We start from the raw sequence: 21,418 nt of genomic DNA, 5'->3' as shown, positions 1-21,418 counted from the left end.
TGTGATGGAAACCTATAGTTGTGTATATTAAGCTGTACTGTTGTTCCGTGCTTCAGTTTCCCCAACCTATAATAATAGTATCCACTTCACTGTGTGGTTGTGAAGAGCAAATGAACTTACATTAAACACCTACAACAGTGCCTGGCTCATAGAGGGTGCTCAATAACATTAGCTGTTGTTTTCATTACCACTGTCATTGTAATAAGTTCCCATGGCGGGAACACTCCATGAGTTCTCTCTGAACTCTCCCTCTTCTCTGACCAGGCTGGGTGGCCCCAGCTCTAGTAAGAGGGCCTGGAGCCGGGTCTCAGTTTCACCTCTGGGTTCAGTCTGGGGATCTGGGGTGTAGGCCCTGCTCTGCCAGTAGCCAACTTGAACCCTAGGTCTTGGAAAAGTCAAGCATGAAATCATGCAATGGGTTTTCACTGAGGGTCTCTTAGCCTATGCCAGGCACTGTTGTAGGAGAGGTGGGGGGGGCTACAGCAGGATACAAGTTTCTGGTTTCCTGAAACTTGGGTTAAAGGAGTAGTGAGGAAATAAACAGTAAACTAGTAAGTATAGCTTCAGATAAAGAGTGCTGTGCGGACAACTAAACAGGATGATACAAATGAGAATGACAGGGGGACTACTTTAGGTTGGGGTCAGGGAAATCCCTCTAAAGAGGAGAACTTTGAGCTGAAAGCTAAAGGGACTAGCCATTCAAAAATCTGGGGACAGAGTGTTCCAGACACAGGGAATGGCTAGAACAAGGGCCCCAATGGGGAAACAAGTTGCCCCATGTCCACAAGGCTTGGGGGGTGGGGTGGAGGCGGCATGTGGAAGGAGGGGTGAAGGAGTATGGAGAGCTTGGAGAGGTATCCACTGACCAACTCATATAGGGCCGATGGCCCTGGTAAATTTGGATTTTGTTTCAAATACAAAGAAAAGCTTCTTGGTAAGGAAGTTTTAAACAGAACGGTGACAATCCTCAGTCTGTGGTGTAGATAAGGCATTGTAGAGACAAGGCAGGAAATGGGGAGACCAATTAGAGGGTTGTATTAGCTTCCTATTGCTGCTGTAACAAATCTGCACACACTTAGTGGCTTAAAAAAACATGAATTTATTCTTTTACAGGCCTGGAGATCAGAAGTCTAAAATCAATGTGTCTTCAGGGCTGCATTCCATCTGCAAGCTTCAGGGGAAAAATCTGTTTCCTTGCCCTTCTAGAAGCCACCTGCATTCCTTGGCTCATGGCCCCTTCCTCACATCATTACCACCTCTTGCTTCCATTGTCACATCTCCTACTACTGACTTTGATCCTCCTGCCTCCCTCTTATAAGAACCTTGTGGTTATATTGGACCTTCCTGGATAATCCAGGATAATCTCCCCATTTCAAGATCCTTAATTTAATCACAAAATCCTTTAAACATGTAAGGTAACATAGTCATAGGTTCCAGGTATTGCGACATAGATATCTTGGTGAAGGGTTGGGGGCTACCGCAGAGGTTATTGCAAAAGTCCAGGTGGTAGCAACATTTGCGATCAGGTTAGTGTATACTTTGAAGGTAGAGTCAACAGGACTCGTACTCAACTGGCTGTGGACATTAAGAGGAAAAGAGAAATCGGGGATGACTCATAGGTTTTTGAATTTGAGCAGTTGGGTGGATGGTGGTGCCATTTACTAAGATAGGAAAGACATGAGAAGTAAATAGTTTTATAAGAAGATGAAAAGTGTTTTTTTGGTCTTGTAATATCTGAGATGCCTATTACATATCCAAGTGGAACTATTAAGTAAGCAAGTGCATATACAAGTTTGGAGCTCAGCAGAGAGGTAAAAGTTATAACTACAAACTGGGGAGTCATCTTCTTATGCCCATGGAACTAGCACAGACTGGAACGGTCTGGTGAAAACTCCTCCTATAGGGCTGCCAGCACAAGACCACCCTGCAATGACTACCACTATGAATAGCCTCTAAAGAGCCCTGGGCCTTGGTCTCACTAGCTCAGAAGTCAGAGTCCTAGTTGCAAGCCCAAACTGGCCAATCCTAGATCATATGCTTGAGCCCAAGTCCTGGGGTAGGTGAGGGAGTGACCCTCTGACCCTTTTATATTCCTTGCCTTTCACCAAGACCCACACAACGGAGGATTACAAACAGGTACAGATCCTGGAGAACCAAAAGCCACAAGATAATCAGGGTGCTGGACATTTGGAAGAAAGTGTGAAATCATCAGAGACTGAACATATTTAAGATGTGTTGTCAGACTGCCAGGGAATGTGAGGGCTCACTTGATATTTATGGTCATGAATTTAAGTGAAACCAGTTACAGAGTTGTGTGATCCAAAGGTTGACCTAAATGATGACCGTTGTGCTCTAAGCCTCTATCATTCATTGAACATTGACCAATGTTCTTTAGAGCCATGGGCTTGGTACTGGCGACACCAGGTGAAGGAAATGGCCCTGTGCTCAAGGAGCACAGAGCCTGGAGGCCATGATTCATCTGGGACCTTGTCAGGATTAGCCCTCAATGTGGACACATCTCACTGCTTCCCACGGGCTCAGTCACACCTCAGTTCCACTCAAAACTCAACAGTCATGCCAGTACCCTGTGTGATACCTTAAGGCCATCCCATGACAGAACAAGCCACTCTAGTAAAAGAAATACACAAGTCTGCCAGTTTTAGCATCACACATGGCCCAGTACAATTCAGCTACTGACAGAATGTTCTTTGGGCTTTTTCTGTGGGAAGTGATTAAGAGCACCTGTTCTGTAGTTCAATGGGTCTGGGTTCAGATGCCATCTCTGCTACTTATGTGACCTCAGGCAACCTCTCAAAGTCTAAATCTCTTCATCAGCAAAATGGCAATAATAATAGTTCACAGATGTTATAAAAAGTTTATATTTAAGACCCTTACACTTGCTCAAATATGGTAAACATGGATACTTAAATTTAAATTAATTAAAATTAGATAAAAGAAAACATTCAATTCTTTAGTCTCACTAGCCACATTTCAAGAACCCAGTAGCCTCATGTGGCTTGGATAGTGCGGATATAGAGCATTTCCATTAGCACAGATTCTATTGAACAGCATTACGTGGATGGCATTGAGGCTGACACCTAATAAATGCTCAATAAAGAGTAATAAACAGTGCTATCATTTATGATAATATATAAATTCCATCATTTGGACACCACCATCTTGATTTCTGCCATTATCCAAATACCACCTGCACTATCAGTTAACACTTTTAAGTTGACTCGTTTTATACTTAAACAAGTTTATTTAATATCATTATCATAAATGGAAAACCAGTATTTCTGCCATAAATAAAAGAATGATAAAAAGAAGTACTATGAAACAAAATAATGTGGCTACATTTTAAAATTTTAGATTTAAAAATTAAAAACAATGAATAAAAGCAACAAGGAAGTGAATCAACTTATAAAAATATACATCTGAAAATAAATTCCCCGATAAGAAAAAATGGAATTGTTTATGATCAGGCAGGAGTAAATGTAGCTCAGTGAACAAAGATATTGAAAGTTTCTGTCAATAAGATGTGGTTAAATTCTTTTTTTTTAAATTAATTAATTAATTTATTTATTTTTAGCTGTGTTGGGTCTTTGTTGCTGCACACAGGCTTTCTCTAGCTGTAGTAAGCAGGGGCTAGTCTTTGCTGTGGTGCGTGGGCTTCTCATTGTAGTGGCTTCTCTTGTTGCGGAGCACGGGCTCTACGCGCGCGGGCTTCAGTAGTTGTGGCTCGTGGGCTCTAGAGCACAGGCTCAGTAGTTGCGCGCATGGGCCTAGTTGCTCCGCGGCATGTGGGATCTTCGTGGACCAGGGCTCGAACCCGTGTCCCCTGCATTGGCAGGCGGATTCTTAACCACTGCACCACCAGGGAAGTCCCCAAGGTGTGGTTAAATTCTAATGTTGTCAAGCACCTGAAATCCTACCTTGCTATCAGGTTGGTGGCTTTTGGTGCCTGGAGCAGAGGAGTACGTGCAGCAGGCAGGTGGGTCACTGTCTCCCAGCCACGCGGCCCACACGGCTCCCGGCTCCTTCTCCCTCACCCCAGGAGACCTGGGGAATGGAAAATGGCCCCCAAACTCCTCCTTCATCTGGGCCTTCAGCAAAAGGCTGCGCAGAACCAAGGGCAACACAGAGCCCCTCTGCCCACAGCACCGGCATCTACCTGAGCCCAAGTGCAGGGCCACCACCGGAAGGCCTGGGAGAAAAAAACACCCAGCGCTCCTCAGCCGTAGTGGCCCAAGGGCCTGGAGGAGTGTCCTGCTTATACCGCCCAAAGCTCTCGCTCCCAAATGCTGTGGTCACACGTGTCCACCATTTCGTTTATTAGCTTTTAATTAGAGCTATAGGGTTTGAAGTGGGATCAAGGGTCTGATTTATTTACAGCTGCAGCCACTCTAATGCAATCAAGCTATGCAGTACCTGGAACATAGGGTGATGGTTATAAACACAGATGCTGCATCCTAGCTGCCTGGGTTCGAACCCCAGGTCTACCTCTCCTTGTCTAAGCAACTGGAGGCAAATTACCTGTTACCCCTGTTAAAAGATAATTAAAAACATTAAAAGGTGAAATCATGACTCTCTTACACATATTCAAGATCTATTTACCTTATCATTAATGAGGGAACCAGGTAGATGCTACAAGTCATTCAAAGGAGACTCCAAAGAACAGACACATATATAGAACAGGAATATTGAGATCAACTTGTAAACGGAAGCAAATTGACTTTTCCACAAGAGGAGACTGTCGTCCCTCAAACAAACAGAATTTGAGTATCCATAGACAGGATCACTGCACTGCCATCAGTTCTGTACAGTGCAGAGTTGCAAACAAGCTCAAAGACAATGAAAGGGGGGGGCTTCCCTGGTGGCGCAGTGGTTGAGAATCTGCCTGCCAATGCAGGGCACACGGGTTCGAGCCCTGGTCTGGGAAGATCCCACATGCCGCGGAGCAACTAGGCCCGTGAGCCACAACTACTGAGCCTGCGCGTCTGGAGCCTGTGCTCCGCAACAAGAGAGGCCGCGACAGTGAGAGGCCCGCGCACCGCGATGAAGAGTGGCCCCCACTCGCCGCAACTAGAGGAAGCCTTCGCACAGAAACGAAGACCCAACACAGCCAAAAATAAATAAATAAATTAATTAATTAATTAATTTTTTTTAAAAAAAGGCAATGAAAGGCTCTAATCAGATAACACAGAGGATGTGCTCTAAACACTGCCAAGTTTTCCATTGGAAACACCCACTAATCTTTTTTTGCTTATTCCAAATCTACTTAAATCCTTCTGTGCCTCAATTTCCTCATAAAATGGAGATGTCATCCAAGCGCCTCCCTCACTGTGTCGTGGGAAGGAGGAAATGAGCTAAGGTGTGCATTATTGCACCTTAGTCACTGGACTGCAGTTGGCTGTTCCCCTTTCCTGTCTGTCAAGGTATAATAGATTTATTCTACAGAAGCAGATCATGACAACAAGCATGGATCAGTGCCCATCTTGTCAGATATCGTGCTGGTTTGACAGTTTCCAGTTTCTGAGGGGGACCACACCTCAGGTTCTGACCTGCCTCACTGTATGTAGTCCAGTGTGCTGACTTTAAGATCAGCTAAGGATGAAGGAAGGAGGGAAGGTATCAGCAAGACGCAGCAGAAAATGGTGTTGGGTGGGTTTGGGTTCAGGGTGACAGGCTTGAGGTCCTAAGGCCGGGGAGCCCTCCTGAGTCTTGAGAGGTGGTTAGGTCTGGTGGAGACATCTGAGAGAAGGCAGAGGGATGGCCAGAGGGAGGTGGCCACACATATCCTAGAAGTGTTCTAGAAGTCTGGGTCCCCAGAGAGAGAGAATAACCTCCTGATCGCCATGGCAACACATTCCCTGGGCTGAATACAGCCAGACGCTTGGAACTACCAGTTCCTTTATTCTTTCTGTCAGTCAATCAACAAATGTTCACTGTGTGTCTTCTTGGGAGACTCAAGCCTCCAGGGACTTCTGCCCCTGCTTGTGCCCCCAGGATGTAGTCCTGGATTCAGTGTCCTGGAGAGACAGCACGAGAGCACTGGACTGGGGGTCAGGGGCCCTGGGTTTGCCGCTGGTCCCTTACTTTGTGTGGAACCTTGATAGAGGCACCTATCTATAGTTTCCTCTGTGTAGTACCTACCTCGAAGGGTTGTTTTCAGGTTTCGGTGAGATAATCCATGTAAAGCGCTCACAGTAAGTGCCCAATAGATGTATTTAATTTTTTTTTCATCATTATATTAAGGACTTAGACTAGATTGCCGAAGTCTCTTCCACGAACAAATTTATGAGCTACTGCTTCTCTCCCCCCAGCCCCACCTGAGAGCCCTAGGGAAATTTCCAGAGCCCATGAGTGCCAGTGGTTAGCACTGGCCTGCCCCTTGCTCGCGGCGAGGTAGGGAAAGTAGGCAGTGCCACTAGGCCCCCCTCCAGGCAGGCACCTCAGGAGTGAGAGCGCCCCGCTGGGCCCTGCCTGCAGCATTCCTTGGGGCCGGCAGGGGACGCCCTGACCTCGTTAGACAAGTGCGGCCGCAGGCAGCCCTAGCCTTCCCAGGTCTTGTCCCATGACCTTAGACCATAAAAATATCCAAGGTTATTAACATCATTTTTCAGAATCACTTCTGCTGAGGCTAGAAGTTTCTCTGTAATGGACATTATCATTCATTCAATCACTGAGCATAGACTAAACGAGCACCCACTCATGCCGGCACTCTTTGAGGTGCTGGGGTCACGGGAAGTGGACCGAGTTATGTGTTAGAGGAGAGACTCCTTTTTTCTCAAAGAATACCTGGCTTATATTTATTGAGAAATGACTAGTGCCAGGCTCATTTCTGGTTGCTTTAACCATTTTCTGGTTTTAACTATATAGTTAAAACCTCCTAGTAGTCTTGTGAGGTGAATGTTGTTTGACGTCCACTTTCTGGCAGAAGATGCTGAGGCACCAAGAGGTGGAAAGATGTGCCTTGGTCACACCCCCAGTAAGAGGTGGAGTGGAGATCTGAACCTGGGCCCACGGACTTCAGAGCCAACCGCCATGCTGTGCTGTCCCTGACCCAGAGAAGAACAGGCAAATGGCGCAGTCTGAGGGTAGCCCAGACTGGAGGCAGGGCTTTCAGGCGTCCAAAAAGGTAGTGGGAAAGGGGTAAGAGACGGTGAGAAGGGAGGGAAGTCAGAAGAGAGGCCAGCTCTGGGCACAGTAGAAAAACCTGGGGCTCTGCTCTCCACCTGTCATCTTTCCCCTCCTCCCTCCCAAGCCCCTGTCCCCCACCCCACCTCCATCCCCCAACACAGGCAAAATCCTGCCTCCTGGCTTCTCAATTCTTGGACTCTAAGCCCAATTCAGCACCTTCTGGCTGTGTTTCTGAAGAAAAGTCACTTCTTTAATCCCTATGAGCCTCCATTTCCTCAACTGTAAAATGGGAATATTCTGCTCACACTGCTTTGGTGGAGTGATACGTGAGAAAGCATGGCAGAAAGGCCGGGTTTCATTGTTATTTTCCCCTCCTACTCAAGCAGTGCCCTGAGTACAAGCTCTCAGTCCTCCGAAACACCTTCCCCTCCACCTCCACCAAACCTGTCTCTCACTAACCTCAGCTAGGTGTGCAGAGGCCACCCATCTGGTAGCTAAATCATGCTAATATGTTCATGACAGATGGTTAGATACGTCACACTCACTCCATTTTTGGAGGCAACTTAGGCAATATTAAACAAAGAAAAGACTCTAATGGTGGGATTTCAGGTGCTGTGGCTCTGGGGAGCTTCAAAGAAATTCCCACTACCCCACAGACTACACCCCATGGGCACCTTGGCCCCCCCTCGCCTGGAAGTTCAGCTGTGTGTAGAATTGGGGTGGCGGCACTCATGAAACACGTGTGAGCTTTAACAGGGTCTCACCTTCTCATCAATGGTTTCCTTCCTTGCTGAACCTCAGGAAGGGGAGGGCCACCACACCCCAGGTTGTACGAGGAGAAACTGAGACCAAGAAAAGCAGGCGTGGTTATCGCTCAAGTCGTCCCAGGCTGGCTAGATGTCTGGAGTGTGAAGACCGCTGTCCTCTTCCTGCCTTCCTCCTCCCCCTACTTTTAAACCATAATTCAAAAAGAGTCATGTACCAAAATGTTCATTGCAACTCTATTTACAATAGCCAGGACATGGAAGCAACCTAAGTGTCCATCATCAGATGAATGGATAAAGAAGATGTGGCACATATATACAATGGAATATTACTCAGCCATAAAAAGAAACGAAACTGAGTTATTTGTAGTGAGGTGGATGGAGTTAGAGTCTGTCATACAGAGTGAAGTAAGTCAGAAAGAGAAAAACAAATACTATGCTAACACATATATATGGAATCTAAGGAAAAAAAAAAAAAAGGTCATGAAGAACCTAGTGGCAAGACGGGAATAAAGACACAGACCTACTAGAGAATGCACTTGAGGATATGGGGAGGGGGAAGGGTAAGCTCTGACAAAGTGAGAGAGTGGCATGGACATATATACACTACCAAACATAAAATAGATAGCTAGTGGGAAGCAGTCTCATAGCACAGGGAGATCAGCTTGGTGCTTTGTGACCACCTAGAGGGGTGGGAGGGAGGGAGACGCAGGAGCGAAGAGATATAGGGACATATGTATATGTATAACTGATTCACTTTGTTATAAAGCAGAAACTAACACACCATTGTAAAGCAATTATACTTCAATAAAGATGTTAAAAAAAATAAGAGTTTAGTGCGTGGGAGAAGGGGTCCCTTTATTCATGATGATTAGGGATCCCAAATTTTTAAATTTCCTGCCTGGAATTGAAGGACAGGAAATTATGTAGCCAGAGTTTCTGTACAAATTACCCAGGTGTCCTAACTCCCCAAAGTAACAGATGCTCTTCATCTCTTGGCCTCTGTCATCATTCATCCTTGATTGTCCAGGGAAGCCCACTCCACGGCTCTGAGAGACCAGCCGGTGCAGATTTATATGGGGAAACCTAGACAGACATAGTGAACGGACTCCCTGCCAGACCAGAGCCAAGTCCTGGTAATAACATCAATGAAGCACTGACTTCAGTGAGTCATAATATCAAGCTTCGAGAGGCCTGCAAGATCTTCCTAGCCTGATGCTTTACCTTCTAGTTAGTCACAAGTAAGAAAACTGAGTGAGGCCCAGAGAGGGAAAGTGACTTGCCCAAGGTCACAAAGCTCATAATGGCAGAGTAGAGGCTGGAAACCCTGAGCCCCAGGCCCATGCACTTTCCACTGCCCTTCACACCCCTCTGAATGTCCCGCGTAGCTGTCGGGGAGGCATAGGACCCTCTCGATGAGCCAAGGGAAGCTCAGGCTGTCTCCTAGCAGGCGGGCTCAGTGTCAAGCTCTGGCCTCCCTTGGGAAGGGAAGAGCCTGGGGCCCATCTTCACACCCCAGGTGCCAGGGATTGAGTTAGAGCCTATAGGAGGCGGCTTCCTGCTTGGCCCTCATCCAAGGCCATTTCACAATGGGGGGAAGAGCGCTGGGCTGAGAGTGCGAGGTTAGTGCTCCCTCCACCTCTACCCCAGCCCCTCTAAGACCCCCTGGGGACAATGAGCTAGTCCCTAGGGAGATGGAGGCTGGAGAGCCCATACTGGGAGTGTTCTGAGCCGTGCCCTGGGGTGGATAGCGGCCTCCTTGCAGGCGCCCACCACTCTCCCCTTTCCCTGGCCATCTACCTGCAAGCGTTCACACTGGGGGAATCCTGTGTAGATGGGAGGGGGTCCACTCAGGCCAGCCCCGTAATACTCTCATTATTAGTCAGAGGGGAATCTGGAAGGAAGCTTGGAGAGGGGCAAGGCCTTGGGCAGCTTCCCATAATCAGGCATCATGACTACCAGGCAGAAAATTCCGGGCAGGGAAGCCCAAGTTGTTCTTCTCCTTCTCCTCCCCCCACGCCCCAGTCTGGGGTGACTGCAGTTCACACAGGAACCAGGACAGAGACATTGGGATGTTCAACGAGGATTTACTGTGTCCCTACCATAGGGTCAGCTCTGAGCTCAGCTCTGTAAGGGATCTTGTCTGAAATAGGAGGCAGTGGTTAGGGACCCAAGTTCTCCTGTCTTTAAGTCTTAAAGAGGAGACAAAACAAACCCAGGTGAAATGTCAAACCACAAAACAAGGCAGTGTGAGGTTGGGGCCCACACACTCATACTGGACGGTCCAGTACGGCCAATCGGGGGGGCAGGGGTGTCACCATGCACAAGGATGAGGGGGCCCGGAAAACAGGGAGAAGTTGGCTTTACGGGGATGGTGGGAAAGTCTTCCCGATGGGAAAGGGGAGGTGAGGCAGGAGTGAACATGCACATGCAGGGGACGGGATCCCGTTTGCACAGAATGAGGCTGGAAGTGTGCCCGGCCCTGGGCCGCTTCCTTCCTCTGACCTCTCACTCCCTGAGCTTGGTCTTCCTCTGTATCCACGGGAGGTCACTGGCCTAGGCAGGCAGGTGGTCCCGGTGGAGAGCTAGGCAGGGGCGAGTGGGGTGCCAGGGAGCTCAGCCCCTCAGCCGGAGAGCCGTCTGACAACAGGAAGCAGCTGCAGCAGGTTCCAGGGCTGTGCTGGTGTCTGTCACTCTCCTACCCCGGCTGCAGCCCCTGCAGAACAAACTGTTCTTCAAGAAGCTCTGGGGACAGAGGGCCCACACCTGCTCCCCAGGTCGGTTTGGACAAGCCGGGAGCCCAGCAGAGGCGCACCATGGCCCAGCAGCCCCCCTCATCCCCACCTTGCCTGAGGCAATATAACACAAAACAAGAGCTTCAGGGGGAAAACAGGTGCTGACTCTTCATACAGACCTCATCCTAGAATTTCCCACGATGTCTCTAGAAATAGGACCTAAACTCCAGATCCCAAACTCTGAGCTCAGTGGGGATGCTAAGTGGTGCGGCTTTGCAGAAAGAGCACTGGATTGGAAGTCAAAGTGCAGCGTTTTCATCTTAATTCTGCCACTAAAAAGTTGTGTGACCTTGGACAAGTCACTTCCCATGGGTGGACTTCAGTCTCCTTCCTTGTAACATGGGAAGTTGGGACTGATGAGCTCTAAGGTGACTTTCAGTTTAAAATGTGAGAGTCCAGTGCTGTGAGGGAGCTTTGGGGTTGCTGTGGTAACTGGTGCTCAGGTAGCTGGGAGAGAAATTAGGATGAGCGTCTGATTGAGGGCTAGATAAAATGGAATGGGATTCAATTTAGGACCTGAGATGGTAGGGTTTTATTTCCCCAGATCCCCATGATAAAGAGAATTGGGTCTGTCGGACTGAGAACACCTCAAGAGGAGCTAATTTTTTAGAAGGTTCCCCAACCCTTGGTGAAGAGCTATAATCCTTCTAAATAGTTTGAGGTCATCCCTCAGTCACAGCTGCCCACCCCCAATTTGCAATGAGCTGGGAGAAGGGACACGCCTGAGAGCAGAGAGTGGGGTGCAGTAATGCAAGGAAAGAAAGAGCCCAGCCCTCCAAATGCTCTTCCCCATATAAGCTGCTCCTTAAAATGCCTTCACCTGGGGACCAAGCCTTTCAGGCCACAGTTAAGCTAAAAATAAACGGCTAAGATTCTGGACCTAGGGTATACTGGGAGAGGCTTTCAGAGGGGAAGGGGACTGGAAAAGGGAGAGAAAGGGGCAATCCAGATATCACAGGAGCTGTGCTTTTTCTGAAGCCTGATCTAGGCCTGGTAGCTCAGACCAGTTCCCTGCGGGCAATGATGTGGCAGAAGGCCTTGGGCTTCCTAAATGCCTTCTGGGTCACTTTCTGCAACCCTCCATGTTTGCCTCCCAGGCCTCAGCAGCCCCTGAGGGAGGAGTCCAGTTTAGCTCCCATCCATCTACTACCTGCTCATCGTCCAGTGGTGTGGGGGGCGGGGTGACACTGCTCTCTGGCCTCCCGCCAGGTCACCCACGTGACTTATACGCTGTCTGAGTTGTTTAAAAAGGAGCCACAACCCTAGGCTCTTGGAGGCAGCTTCAGCACGGGGCAGAGTGTGTGGGGTGGAAGGGAGCCTAGAGGGTGTGGGAGAGGGGAACACGCTTGTCTCTGTTGGCCTTTAGTCTGCAGGGCCGCACGCTGCCAAGACCAGTGTTGGCAAAAAGCAAAGGGGCAGAGGACCAGACCATCGGCCAGAACACGCCGATGTGGGGCACTTCCCAACTGCAGCCCAGAGCAATGCAGACATGGGCTTGGCATGCTCCTGCCTCTGTGTGTGTGTGTGTGTGTGTGTGTGTGTGTGTGCGCGCACACACAAATGTACATGCCCGAGAAGGTGTGTGTTTGTTGGCCTGGGTGAACACTGCCCATCACTACAGAGAAGATGCCAAAACTCTGTGTTTACCATCAGGGCCAGTGGGGCTGGGACCTGCAGAACCCCCCAGCCCCTGCCTACCCCAAGACATTGCTTCTCACAGGAACAGAGGAAGGAGAGAGGTGGAGAGGCCTGCAGCAGAGGCTGCTTCTTCAAGGAGAGCTCAGCCAGGCCAGCAGCCCTCCTCGCTGTAATGCAGCCCTCTCCTTCTATTTGTCCAGGAGCATTTAATGGGCAGCTCCTTTGCCTGGGGCACCCTCCTACCGCCAGATCCCTTTCCTCCAAACATGCTACCTGGCAGGAGGGCCAGATTTCTGCATGCGAGGAAAGGCTTCAGGACAGCCCTTGTAGTACCAAGTTGCAAAGGCAGTGGGCTTTGAAGGACGGGAAGGATTTGGAAAAGCTGAAACTAGTGGACTAGTGAGCGTGGGAGGCTAGAGAGACATTTCAGACAGGAGGACAGGTTAGGAATGCGTGTGATTTATAGGGAAGGTTGTAAGGAAGCCTCTTTGGTTGTACTTCTGACACATCTCTGACACCAACCGGGAGTCCTGCAATTCAGTTCAGGGTCAGTTCTGACACTAACTCCTCAGGCTTAGCTTCAGATCCCACAAGTTAAAGGGCAGATTCCCCCAGAAGACTGCCCTTACTTCAGATGACAGGTGCAGATGGAGTCCCCAGGCTACCCATACTTCTGTCTGACTTGGCTACAAATTCATACAATAGTTCCCACTACCCTGCTTCAGGTTCAATAATTTGCTAGAATGACTCATAGAACTCACTAAATGTGCTATACTTAGAGTTTTATTATAAAATATAATTCTAGAACAAAGGGAAGATCCATAATAGGGAAGGTCTGGGGGGCAGAGTGCAGAGCTTCCGTGCCCTCTCCTCACAGATCAGGTGTGTCACCTCACCTGGTGTGTTCACCAAGCAGGAAGTTCTGCCGAGCTTCAGTGTCCAGAATTTTTATGTGGGGTTTCACGCAATAGGCACAGTTGATTAAACCATTGACCACGTGCTTGAACTCCATCTCCGGTCATCCACCTCTCCCCAGAGGTTGGAAGTGGGGTGCGGATGAAGTTTCCCACCTTCTTTCTAGCAGGGCCAGTCCCGCCTCACCCCCTTGCCCCCCTTCAAACCACCTAAGGACTTACCACTGGTCACCTCATTAGCATAAACTCAGTTGTGGCAGAAAGGGCTGGTTGTGAATAACAAAAGACATTCCTATTACTTAGGAAATAACATGCATTTTTTAAAGCTCTGTACCAGGTAAGGGGGACAAAGGCCAAATAGATTTTTGTATTATACTACAGTTGTAATGGATGTTCCCTGTATGGCAAAAAGGAGGGAGCTGAGGATGGAAAGATAGGATGCGGCTAATTTACAAGGTCAGAAATTGATAGGCAATCACCCCCTCCCTCCCAAGGAAGTGGAGGCAGAGGAAAAGTAGTAGAGACAACTCCCTCACTTTGGTATCTTGGTAGAATCTTTCATCCTGTTTGTTCGCTTTTCCCCCAGGTGTTTCATCCAGAAGGAGGAGGCACCCCCCAGTCTCTGCTTTGGCACCAAGGCCCCCCTGATTCAGGTCTATCTATTGACATTCCCCCAGCTCAAATACCACTTCCTTCTGGAAGCCTTCCCTGATTACCCCAGTGGGAAGTTATCCTGCTCTGAATTCCAAAAGCCCTTTGGGCCAGTCAGTTCACTCTTGCCCTGTGTTGTGACTCATATTCTTATCTCCCCAGTTTGGTCCGAAGCTCCTTGCCTTACCCCTTTCTGCTTCATTCGAACAACCAGTACTGTGTGTAACATTTTGTATAACATTTGTGAGCTCTCTGCAGACATCCATGATTATCATCGGCCCCTCCTGTCCCTGAAGAATGTGGTGCCTTCCCTTGAAGAGTCCTATCTCTCTGAACAGAGTGTGAATGTCTATCCCGCCAGACTGTGAGCTCCTCCAGGACAAGGACGTGTCTCTATATCCCAAGCTTTAGCACAGCCTGCCAAGCAGTGGGTGCTCAGACATGTGCAGAATGAACTCAGTTCCTCCTAGAAAATGTAACCTTTCTCGCATTTAGGAAAGATCAGGAGAGTAGGGGGATGATTTATGACTTACACTGGGAAGAATGAGTGGGGTGCGCTAAAACAAGGGCAAGGCTTCCCTTTTCCACAGGGTCCTGCACTTTCCAGGCCTCCTGCCCAGAAGACTGCTCTTGGTGGGCGCTCCACGGCAGGCAGGTGGGCAGGTGGGCAGGTGGGCAGCCGTAAGAACAACACTAACCTCTGGGGGCAGGTCTAGCAGAAAGGAGCCCTTTCCGGGGACTGTTTGAAAGCTTTCCGCTTGAATGGCTTCCAGCCCCTGGAAACCCCAGAGCAATGTCCAAGCCACAGTTTACTTGACACTAATGGTTACCACCCCAAGGCCCCGGGCTGAGTGGGAGCAGGCCTGCTCGGCCATCAGTCCTTCCTCCAAGGCCAGGCCTACTGCCCCCTGAGGCAGCCCTCTGAGGGGTCCTCAGTGGACAGACCGGGCGGGGGTGAGTGCCATCCGTGAGGAGGGGGCTCCTGACCACCTCCCCCCAGGCAGTGTCCCATGACGTGGAATTGTCCCAGGGAACCGGTCACCAGCCATGAAAAGGGACATGACGCCCAAGGTTTCTCAGTGGCCTCCAAAGCCGGCCGAGAGTCAGTGACGGTCCCCTGGCCTCTCTCTGCAGGCTTCAGGGCCTCTCGGGCGGGGACCTGTCTCTTGCATCCCTGGGTCACAAGTCCTTTGATTTTTCTTTGGCCCCGGACCCACTCTACACCACTGAGTGTGGTACCTGGCGTCTTAGGGAAGCCACAGTTTGGGAATGGAAGGAATGGAGAAGGCCTGCTTCCAAGAAATGGTTAATTAATCCTCTCCCCTTCCCCCAGGCCCCTTGCACCTGCAGGCTGCGGTGTGTGGTTTCCCACAGATGCAGCTGGCCCTGTGGCAGCTCCCTCCCTCCGAGGGAACCTGAGAGGCCCCAGGCCTGAGGCTCCTGGGAGGGGCTCCTCAGCCTCGGTCCAGCTGCTGGGGGTGACACAGGACGGTCTTACAAGCCCTTTGACCTGGACCTGCCACAGGGAGTGCTCTGGCTGACTGACCAAACCTGGGAGGGGACTGCCGGCTTCCCCCTGAAGCCAAAGGCAGAGGGGCTGCCGTTTTGGAGATGACCACACACCCTCTCCACAGGGCCTATCAGCTCTTCCCTGGCTCCACTCCACTGACTTCTGGAAGAAGCTGGTGGCGTCTTTAGGGTGGGCTCGGCATCCCCCCGGGGGAGGGGAGGGAGGGGAGTTCCTGAAGCAGAGGGTGAGTTGAGTGTGAGAGGTGAGTGGGATGGATAGGAAGGAAGAGGGGGAAGTGAGACTTGGCAGGTCCAGGCCGCTGCTGGTCAAGGCAGCCTTGAACCCACAACGCTAGACTCTGGCAGGCTCTGTTCTCTGTCTCACCTAGAAAAGGGCAGGTTGCTACAGAGCCTGGGCGGATACCCAGTTGCCCTCTGGGCCAAATGTGCTCAAGGGACATCTCGGAACACTACTCACTCTGAGGCAATGAAGCAAAAAAATGTGGGAGCTTTCCTGCTGAGACACTTCCCCAGGACCAGTGAGCGAGGTCCAGAGGATCAGCCCATGGCTAGCAGCCTGCCCGCTGCGCCGCCCTCGGCCGCTGGGCTTGCACCCAAATCCCAGGGGGACATCTGGCTGGTGCCACACGAGGTGCTCCGCCGGAGTCCCAGCCGAGGGAGGTTCAGTTGGGTCCAGAGGCTTGGTAGATGGAGGGATGGGAAGGTCGGGGTCTGACAGGTACAGGCGGTGACAGGGCCCAGGGCTCTGGCTTATCTCACATCCAGCTCCAGACAAATTGCTTCAGTTCAACACTTTCCCTGTGAGGCCTTATGGCCTCAGGCTCAGGGCTTCGGTGGCCTCCAGTCTGCAGAAAAAGCCCAGCTACCCCTCAGAGACAACTCCCCGACCCAGGATAAGAAGAGGGAGGGCGATCTGGCAAAGGAGGCTTGAAAGGAAACAGAGCTACCCATCTGCAGAAACCCCTGCGTCAGATGTGGGGAGGAGGGAGAGAGAGGACCCAGCAAAAGCCACAGATTCCGTCCTCGCTCCTCTGCCTCAGGACGAGGACAACTGCCGGGTGGCAGCCAGGCCTGGAGGAGGGGAGGGTGCACGCTGGGATGGCACCGGGCAAGCTTCGGTCCTCGCTCCTGCCTGACCTGACACCCCTAGGTGGGTAGGGCCGATCCCAGCCACCCTGGCTAGTGCCCGGAGTCCACTGTGAACTCCAGACTTGTGCTTGGCTGGTTTGCAGCGGTGCCCTGTGGCTGCAAGCACAGAGCTCTGGCTGGGAGTCACCGCTGATTCCGTTTGCCCTCAGGTGTACGGAGGCAAAGCCCCGTGAAAGAACTTTGAGCTCCTGAGAAGAGGGGCCTAGGGGAGGAAGCCCGTGATGAGGTGAACCTGCCGACACTGGGCTACTGATTTACGTATTTTTGCTTTATTGCTGTTCTTACACGATCGCGGGCATTTACTCATTGCGGTTGTCCAGACCCCATGTGTCAAGAAAATTCCAGTAAATCTGTGGCTGGGAGAGCTACAGCCCATGTCCGGAACGCCACCTTCTCATTTCTGACTTAAACAGCATTGTCCTTTACCTCCTTGCTCAGATTCACCCATTTTGACAATTTTATATCAGTATGGACCCTTCACCAAGATTGAAATGCTCCATTATTGAGTTAGGAATCTTTCTATTCGTGCTTTTATCTGTATTTCAGTCAACGAATACTTAGTGAGTGCCAGCTCTGTGTGATCCATTGTGCTGGTGTTGGGGACACCCTGATGAATAAAACAAGGCCCATCCTTGGTGAGCTGACGGGCCACACTCCAGACGTCACAGCCAGCATCACAGGGGGTTACTATCTGTACTCAACCATGACTGCTGAGCACTTTCAGTTTCCTGAAAGAAAAATCTTAGAGTCCTTAGAAGGCAAGAACCCCCCAAATAGGACTGTGATCTTTCAATATATTTTGTTATTTTATTTTAAATATGTAATTACAGTCACACGGTTCAAATACAAAAAAGACATAAAAATCTCAGTTAGGGGCTTCCCTGGTGGCACAGTGGTTGAGAGTCTGCCTGCCAATGCAGGGGACACAGGTTCGAGCCCTGGTCTGGGAAGATCCCACATGCCGCGGAGCAACTGGGCGCGTGAGCCACAGTTACTGAGCCTGTGCGTCTGGAGCCTGCGCTCCGCAACAAAGTGAGGCCGCGGTGGTGAGAGGCCCGCGCACCGCGATGAAGAGTGGCCCCCGCTCGCCACAGCTAGAGAAAGCCCTCGCACAGAAACGAGGACCCAACACAGCCATAAATAAATAAATAAAATTAATTAAAAAAAAAAAAATCTCAGTGAGAACTCTTCCTCCTAATTTTTTCCTAACAGTTCTCATCCCCAATATATATATATAAAAAATTTTATATCCCTCCAGTATTTCTTTATGTAAATATATTTTCTTGGTTTTCCTCATTATTCTTCTATAGATAGTTTACTATAATCATGGTTTTTCTTGACACTATGTGCTGGGGATTGTTCCATATCCACACATAGAGGGCTGTCCATTTTCTCTTACAGCTGTAAAGTGTTCCTTGTTCTAAACCAGTCCTCTGTTGATGGCACTAGGTGGTCAGTCTCTAATCTTTTGCTGTCAGACAGTGCGGGATCTGTCCTTCCAGATGCGCACAGGGCCCAAGGGTTGGGACATTTGTAATTTAGAGACACCTTGCAAACTGTCTTACGTAGAGGTTGTGCCGTATTCATTCCCACCAGCAATGTATGAAAAACCCTGTTTTCCCACCAGGCTGAGATTTTTAAAGAGAAGGCAAGGAGGCAATGTCAGGGCTCCAAAGAAGCGAGGGATGGAGAAGGCCAAGTCCAGAGCGGAAGCCCAGAGCACTTAGCTTGGCCAGTGAGGGTACACGGATAGCTGAGGACTGTGTGGTCCAGGCCGTGTTGTTTCATTTGTGTTCAAGCCGCAACCATCACAGCTGACAATTGGGGTACCCTCCCCTAGGGGAGCAAGGGACTCCAGGAAGAGAATCTATGAGGAGAGCCTGAGGCAAGAGAGCTCAGCTGGTGAACGGGGTGGGTGGTCTATGAGTAAGGACCAAGATACCCAGCAGAAAAAGAAAATGAATGCAAGCTATAACACAGTGGATTTTCATTACATCTAGAGAAGAACTTGTAACTTTGAAGGTGTCTCACCCTGCTTTAGGCGGTGGAAGGAATTGTGGAAACTCCTCAGCGGGACTTCCAGAAGCATCACCCAATCATTTGCGCAGTAAATGTCAAACCCCAACTTCGCACCCTGCACCGCCCAAGGTGCTAAGGATACAAACGTGAAAAGGACAAAAATCTGCACCCTACAGAGGTCTAAAGGGGCTGAGAGCCAGTAGACAAGTATGTAAACAAATAAATAAATTTCAGATAGTCAGGGGAAGGGTTAGAGATTGGGGGTGGGATGGAAAAGAGGGAAATCCTCTCTGAGGAGGTGACATTTGGGCAGACACTTGAATCAGGAGAAGGACTGGCTCAGTCACAGATCTAAGAAAGAATCCAGGACGGATGCAGGGAAAAGCAAAGGTCGGGGTCCTGAGGGTGAAGGAGCACAGAGGCAGCGAGTGAGGCTGGAGGCGTGGCCCGACAGGCAGGCAGCAAGATGGGGAGCCTGCAGTGGGCGCTGGACCACGAAGTTTGGGTCTAATTTTAAGAATAACAGGAAACAGCAATTGGTCACAAAGACACATATTCCACGATTTATGTGAAATGTCTAAAATAGGCAAATCCATAGAGACTAAAAAGTAGATTAATCTCTAAAGTAGATTCACCCAGGCTGGGAGAGTTGGGAGGAAATGAGCCAGTGACTGCTAAGGGATACAAGGGGCGGGGGGAGGGGGGTTTGCGGTGGGGGCGCAGTGATGAAAATGTTCTAACATTGATTACAGTAATGGTCACACAGTCCTGTGAATATACTTAAAAAAACCATTGAATTGTATACTTTAAATGGGTGAATTATATGGTATGTGAATTATATCTCAATAAAGCTATTATTAGAAAAATGATAATGGGAAGTTATTGGAGGGCTGCTTTAATCAGGGAGTAACATTATCACTGTCTGCTGTGGGAGAATAAACTGCCAGGAAGCAAGAGCAGAGGCTGGGAGGCCGCTGTCGTGGGCCGGGGCGGAGGTGGGGGACGTGGAGGGGACGGGTGTGTGTGGGCGAAGGTGCCTTGGCCTGGGCTGGTTGCTTTGTAACAGAAGTTAATGAGGAGGTCAGACTGGGGTATACTTCGAAGCTAGAGTTTGATAATGGATTAGATGTAAGGGGTGTGGGAGAGAGATGGATCCAGGCTATTGAACTACAATGGGGAAGGCTGGAGGAAGGGTTGGGCTGGGGGAGAGGCAGGGAATCAGAGCTCTGTTTTGGTTTGGTTTGGTTTGGTTTGGTTTGGTTTGTTTTCATTTTTATTGGAGTACAGTTGCTTTACAATGTTGTGTTAGTTTCTACTGTACAGCAAACTGAATCAGCTATACGTATGCATATATTCCCTCTTTTTTGGATTTCCTTCCTGTTTAGGTCACCCCAGAGCATTGAGTAGAGTTCCCTGTGCTACACAGTAGGTTCTCATTAGTTATCTATTTTATACACAGTATCCATAGTGTATATATGTCAATCCCAATCTCCCAATTCATTCCACCACCCCCCTTTCTCCCTTGGTATCCATACACTTGTCCTCCACATCTGTATCTCTATTTCTGCTTTGCAAATAAGATCATCTATACCATTTTTCTACATTCCGCATATATGGGTATATGCCCAGTAGTGGGATTGCTGGGTCATATGGTAGTTCTAAAAAACAGTGGTTAGATGCCACAAAGTAGGTGGCAATGCCTTAACCATATGCATGTTGTCAGGCCCGAGGGCCTCTTCCATCCTTGTCAAGGGGAGTGCTAGCTTTCTTTCCTTTCACGCACCACAGCTGTTTTGGACATGACAGACCTCTGAGATGTCCACTAGGCAGGGGAGATGTCAGGATCAGAGTCACCACCATGCTGATGGCCACATGCTAAGGGCCAGCAGTCCTATGAGGAGAGCTCTACAATTACCCCATCTGTACTGGGCACGTCACGTGCACCGCTTCAGATTCCCTCGGCCTCCCCTCTGGTTTGGTACCCCACTGTGGTAACCGGTTTTACAGAGGCCTCGACCAGTGTCACACAAGTGCAGCCAACAGTGTCCCTCTGCATGCCTCTTAAAGCCTCCTGACACCCTGGTGTCAGGGACACCCATGGGACCCACTTGGCATTGACACATGAGCCACCCAGGACTGCAGGGAGTTAACATCCCTGGGGTAACTCCATAGGAGCCAATGTATAAGTGATCCCCCTTTCTTCTGGAAGGTTCTGAAGTACATTTCATAAAGCTTCTCAGAAGGTCCTGCAGGATGGAACAGCAGTCACCCATAGAGGTGGCCAAATGGTTCACACACCTAGGTCAGCAACCCTCTATCTCTGTTTCACTCTTCCTCTCCCTCAGTCCTGCTCCCCGGGTCATGTTCCCAAATAAACTACTCACACTTAAGCCTCTGTCTCAGACCCTGCACTGGGGAGACCCCATGTAGACGGGAGATACCATCTACTGAGGCACAGAGGATTAAGGTCACACAGCTTGTCAGGGTGGAGCGGGGATTAACATCCAAGCAGGGGGTCCTGAGCTGGAGCTGCTGTTTCATCTTCTACTCTGTTCCCCATTGCTTCTCAAAGATTCCAACCTCTAGATGGCACTGAAAGACATAGGCCAAGATGGGATCTAAGTAGGCAGAGAATGTAAATAGGAAAGAAGTCCCCATACTATGCTAACACTTCGAGGTCAAGAAGAGGAGGAGCCAGTGAAGGAGTTGGGAAAGAGCTGCCATCATGGTAGGAGGAAACAACAGCAATTTCTCTACTATGCAAATGCTGTTGAGAGGCAGGATAAGATGACAGGAAACTGACCTTTGGATGTAC

General features: G+C 49.7%; 1 non-coding gene across 1 annotated transcript; it reads right to left on the bottom strand.

Annotated features, from left to right (window-relative positions):
• Positions 1-20,263: 20,263 nt before the first annotated feature.
• On the bottom strand, positions 20,264-20,389 carry LOC132361470 (U6atac minor spliceosomal RNA). Its single transcript, XR_009501758.1, has one exon. It is a non-coding gene; the product is annotated as a U6atac minor spliceosomal RNA (small nuclear RNA).
• Positions 20,390-21,418: the final 1,029 nt, after the last annotated feature.

The sequence above is a fragment of the Balaenoptera ricei genome, chromosome 2 (genome assembly GCF_028023285.1).
Source record: "Balaenoptera ricei isolate mBalRic1 chromosome 2, mBalRic1.hap2, whole genome shotgun sequence".
In the NCBI taxonomy this organism is placed as follows: Eukaryota; Metazoa; Chordata; class Mammalia; order Artiodactyla; family Balaenopteridae; genus Balaenoptera; species Balaenoptera ricei.
Note: the sequence above shows the minus strand (reverse complement) of the source record. Positions and strands in the feature narration are given on the sequence as shown.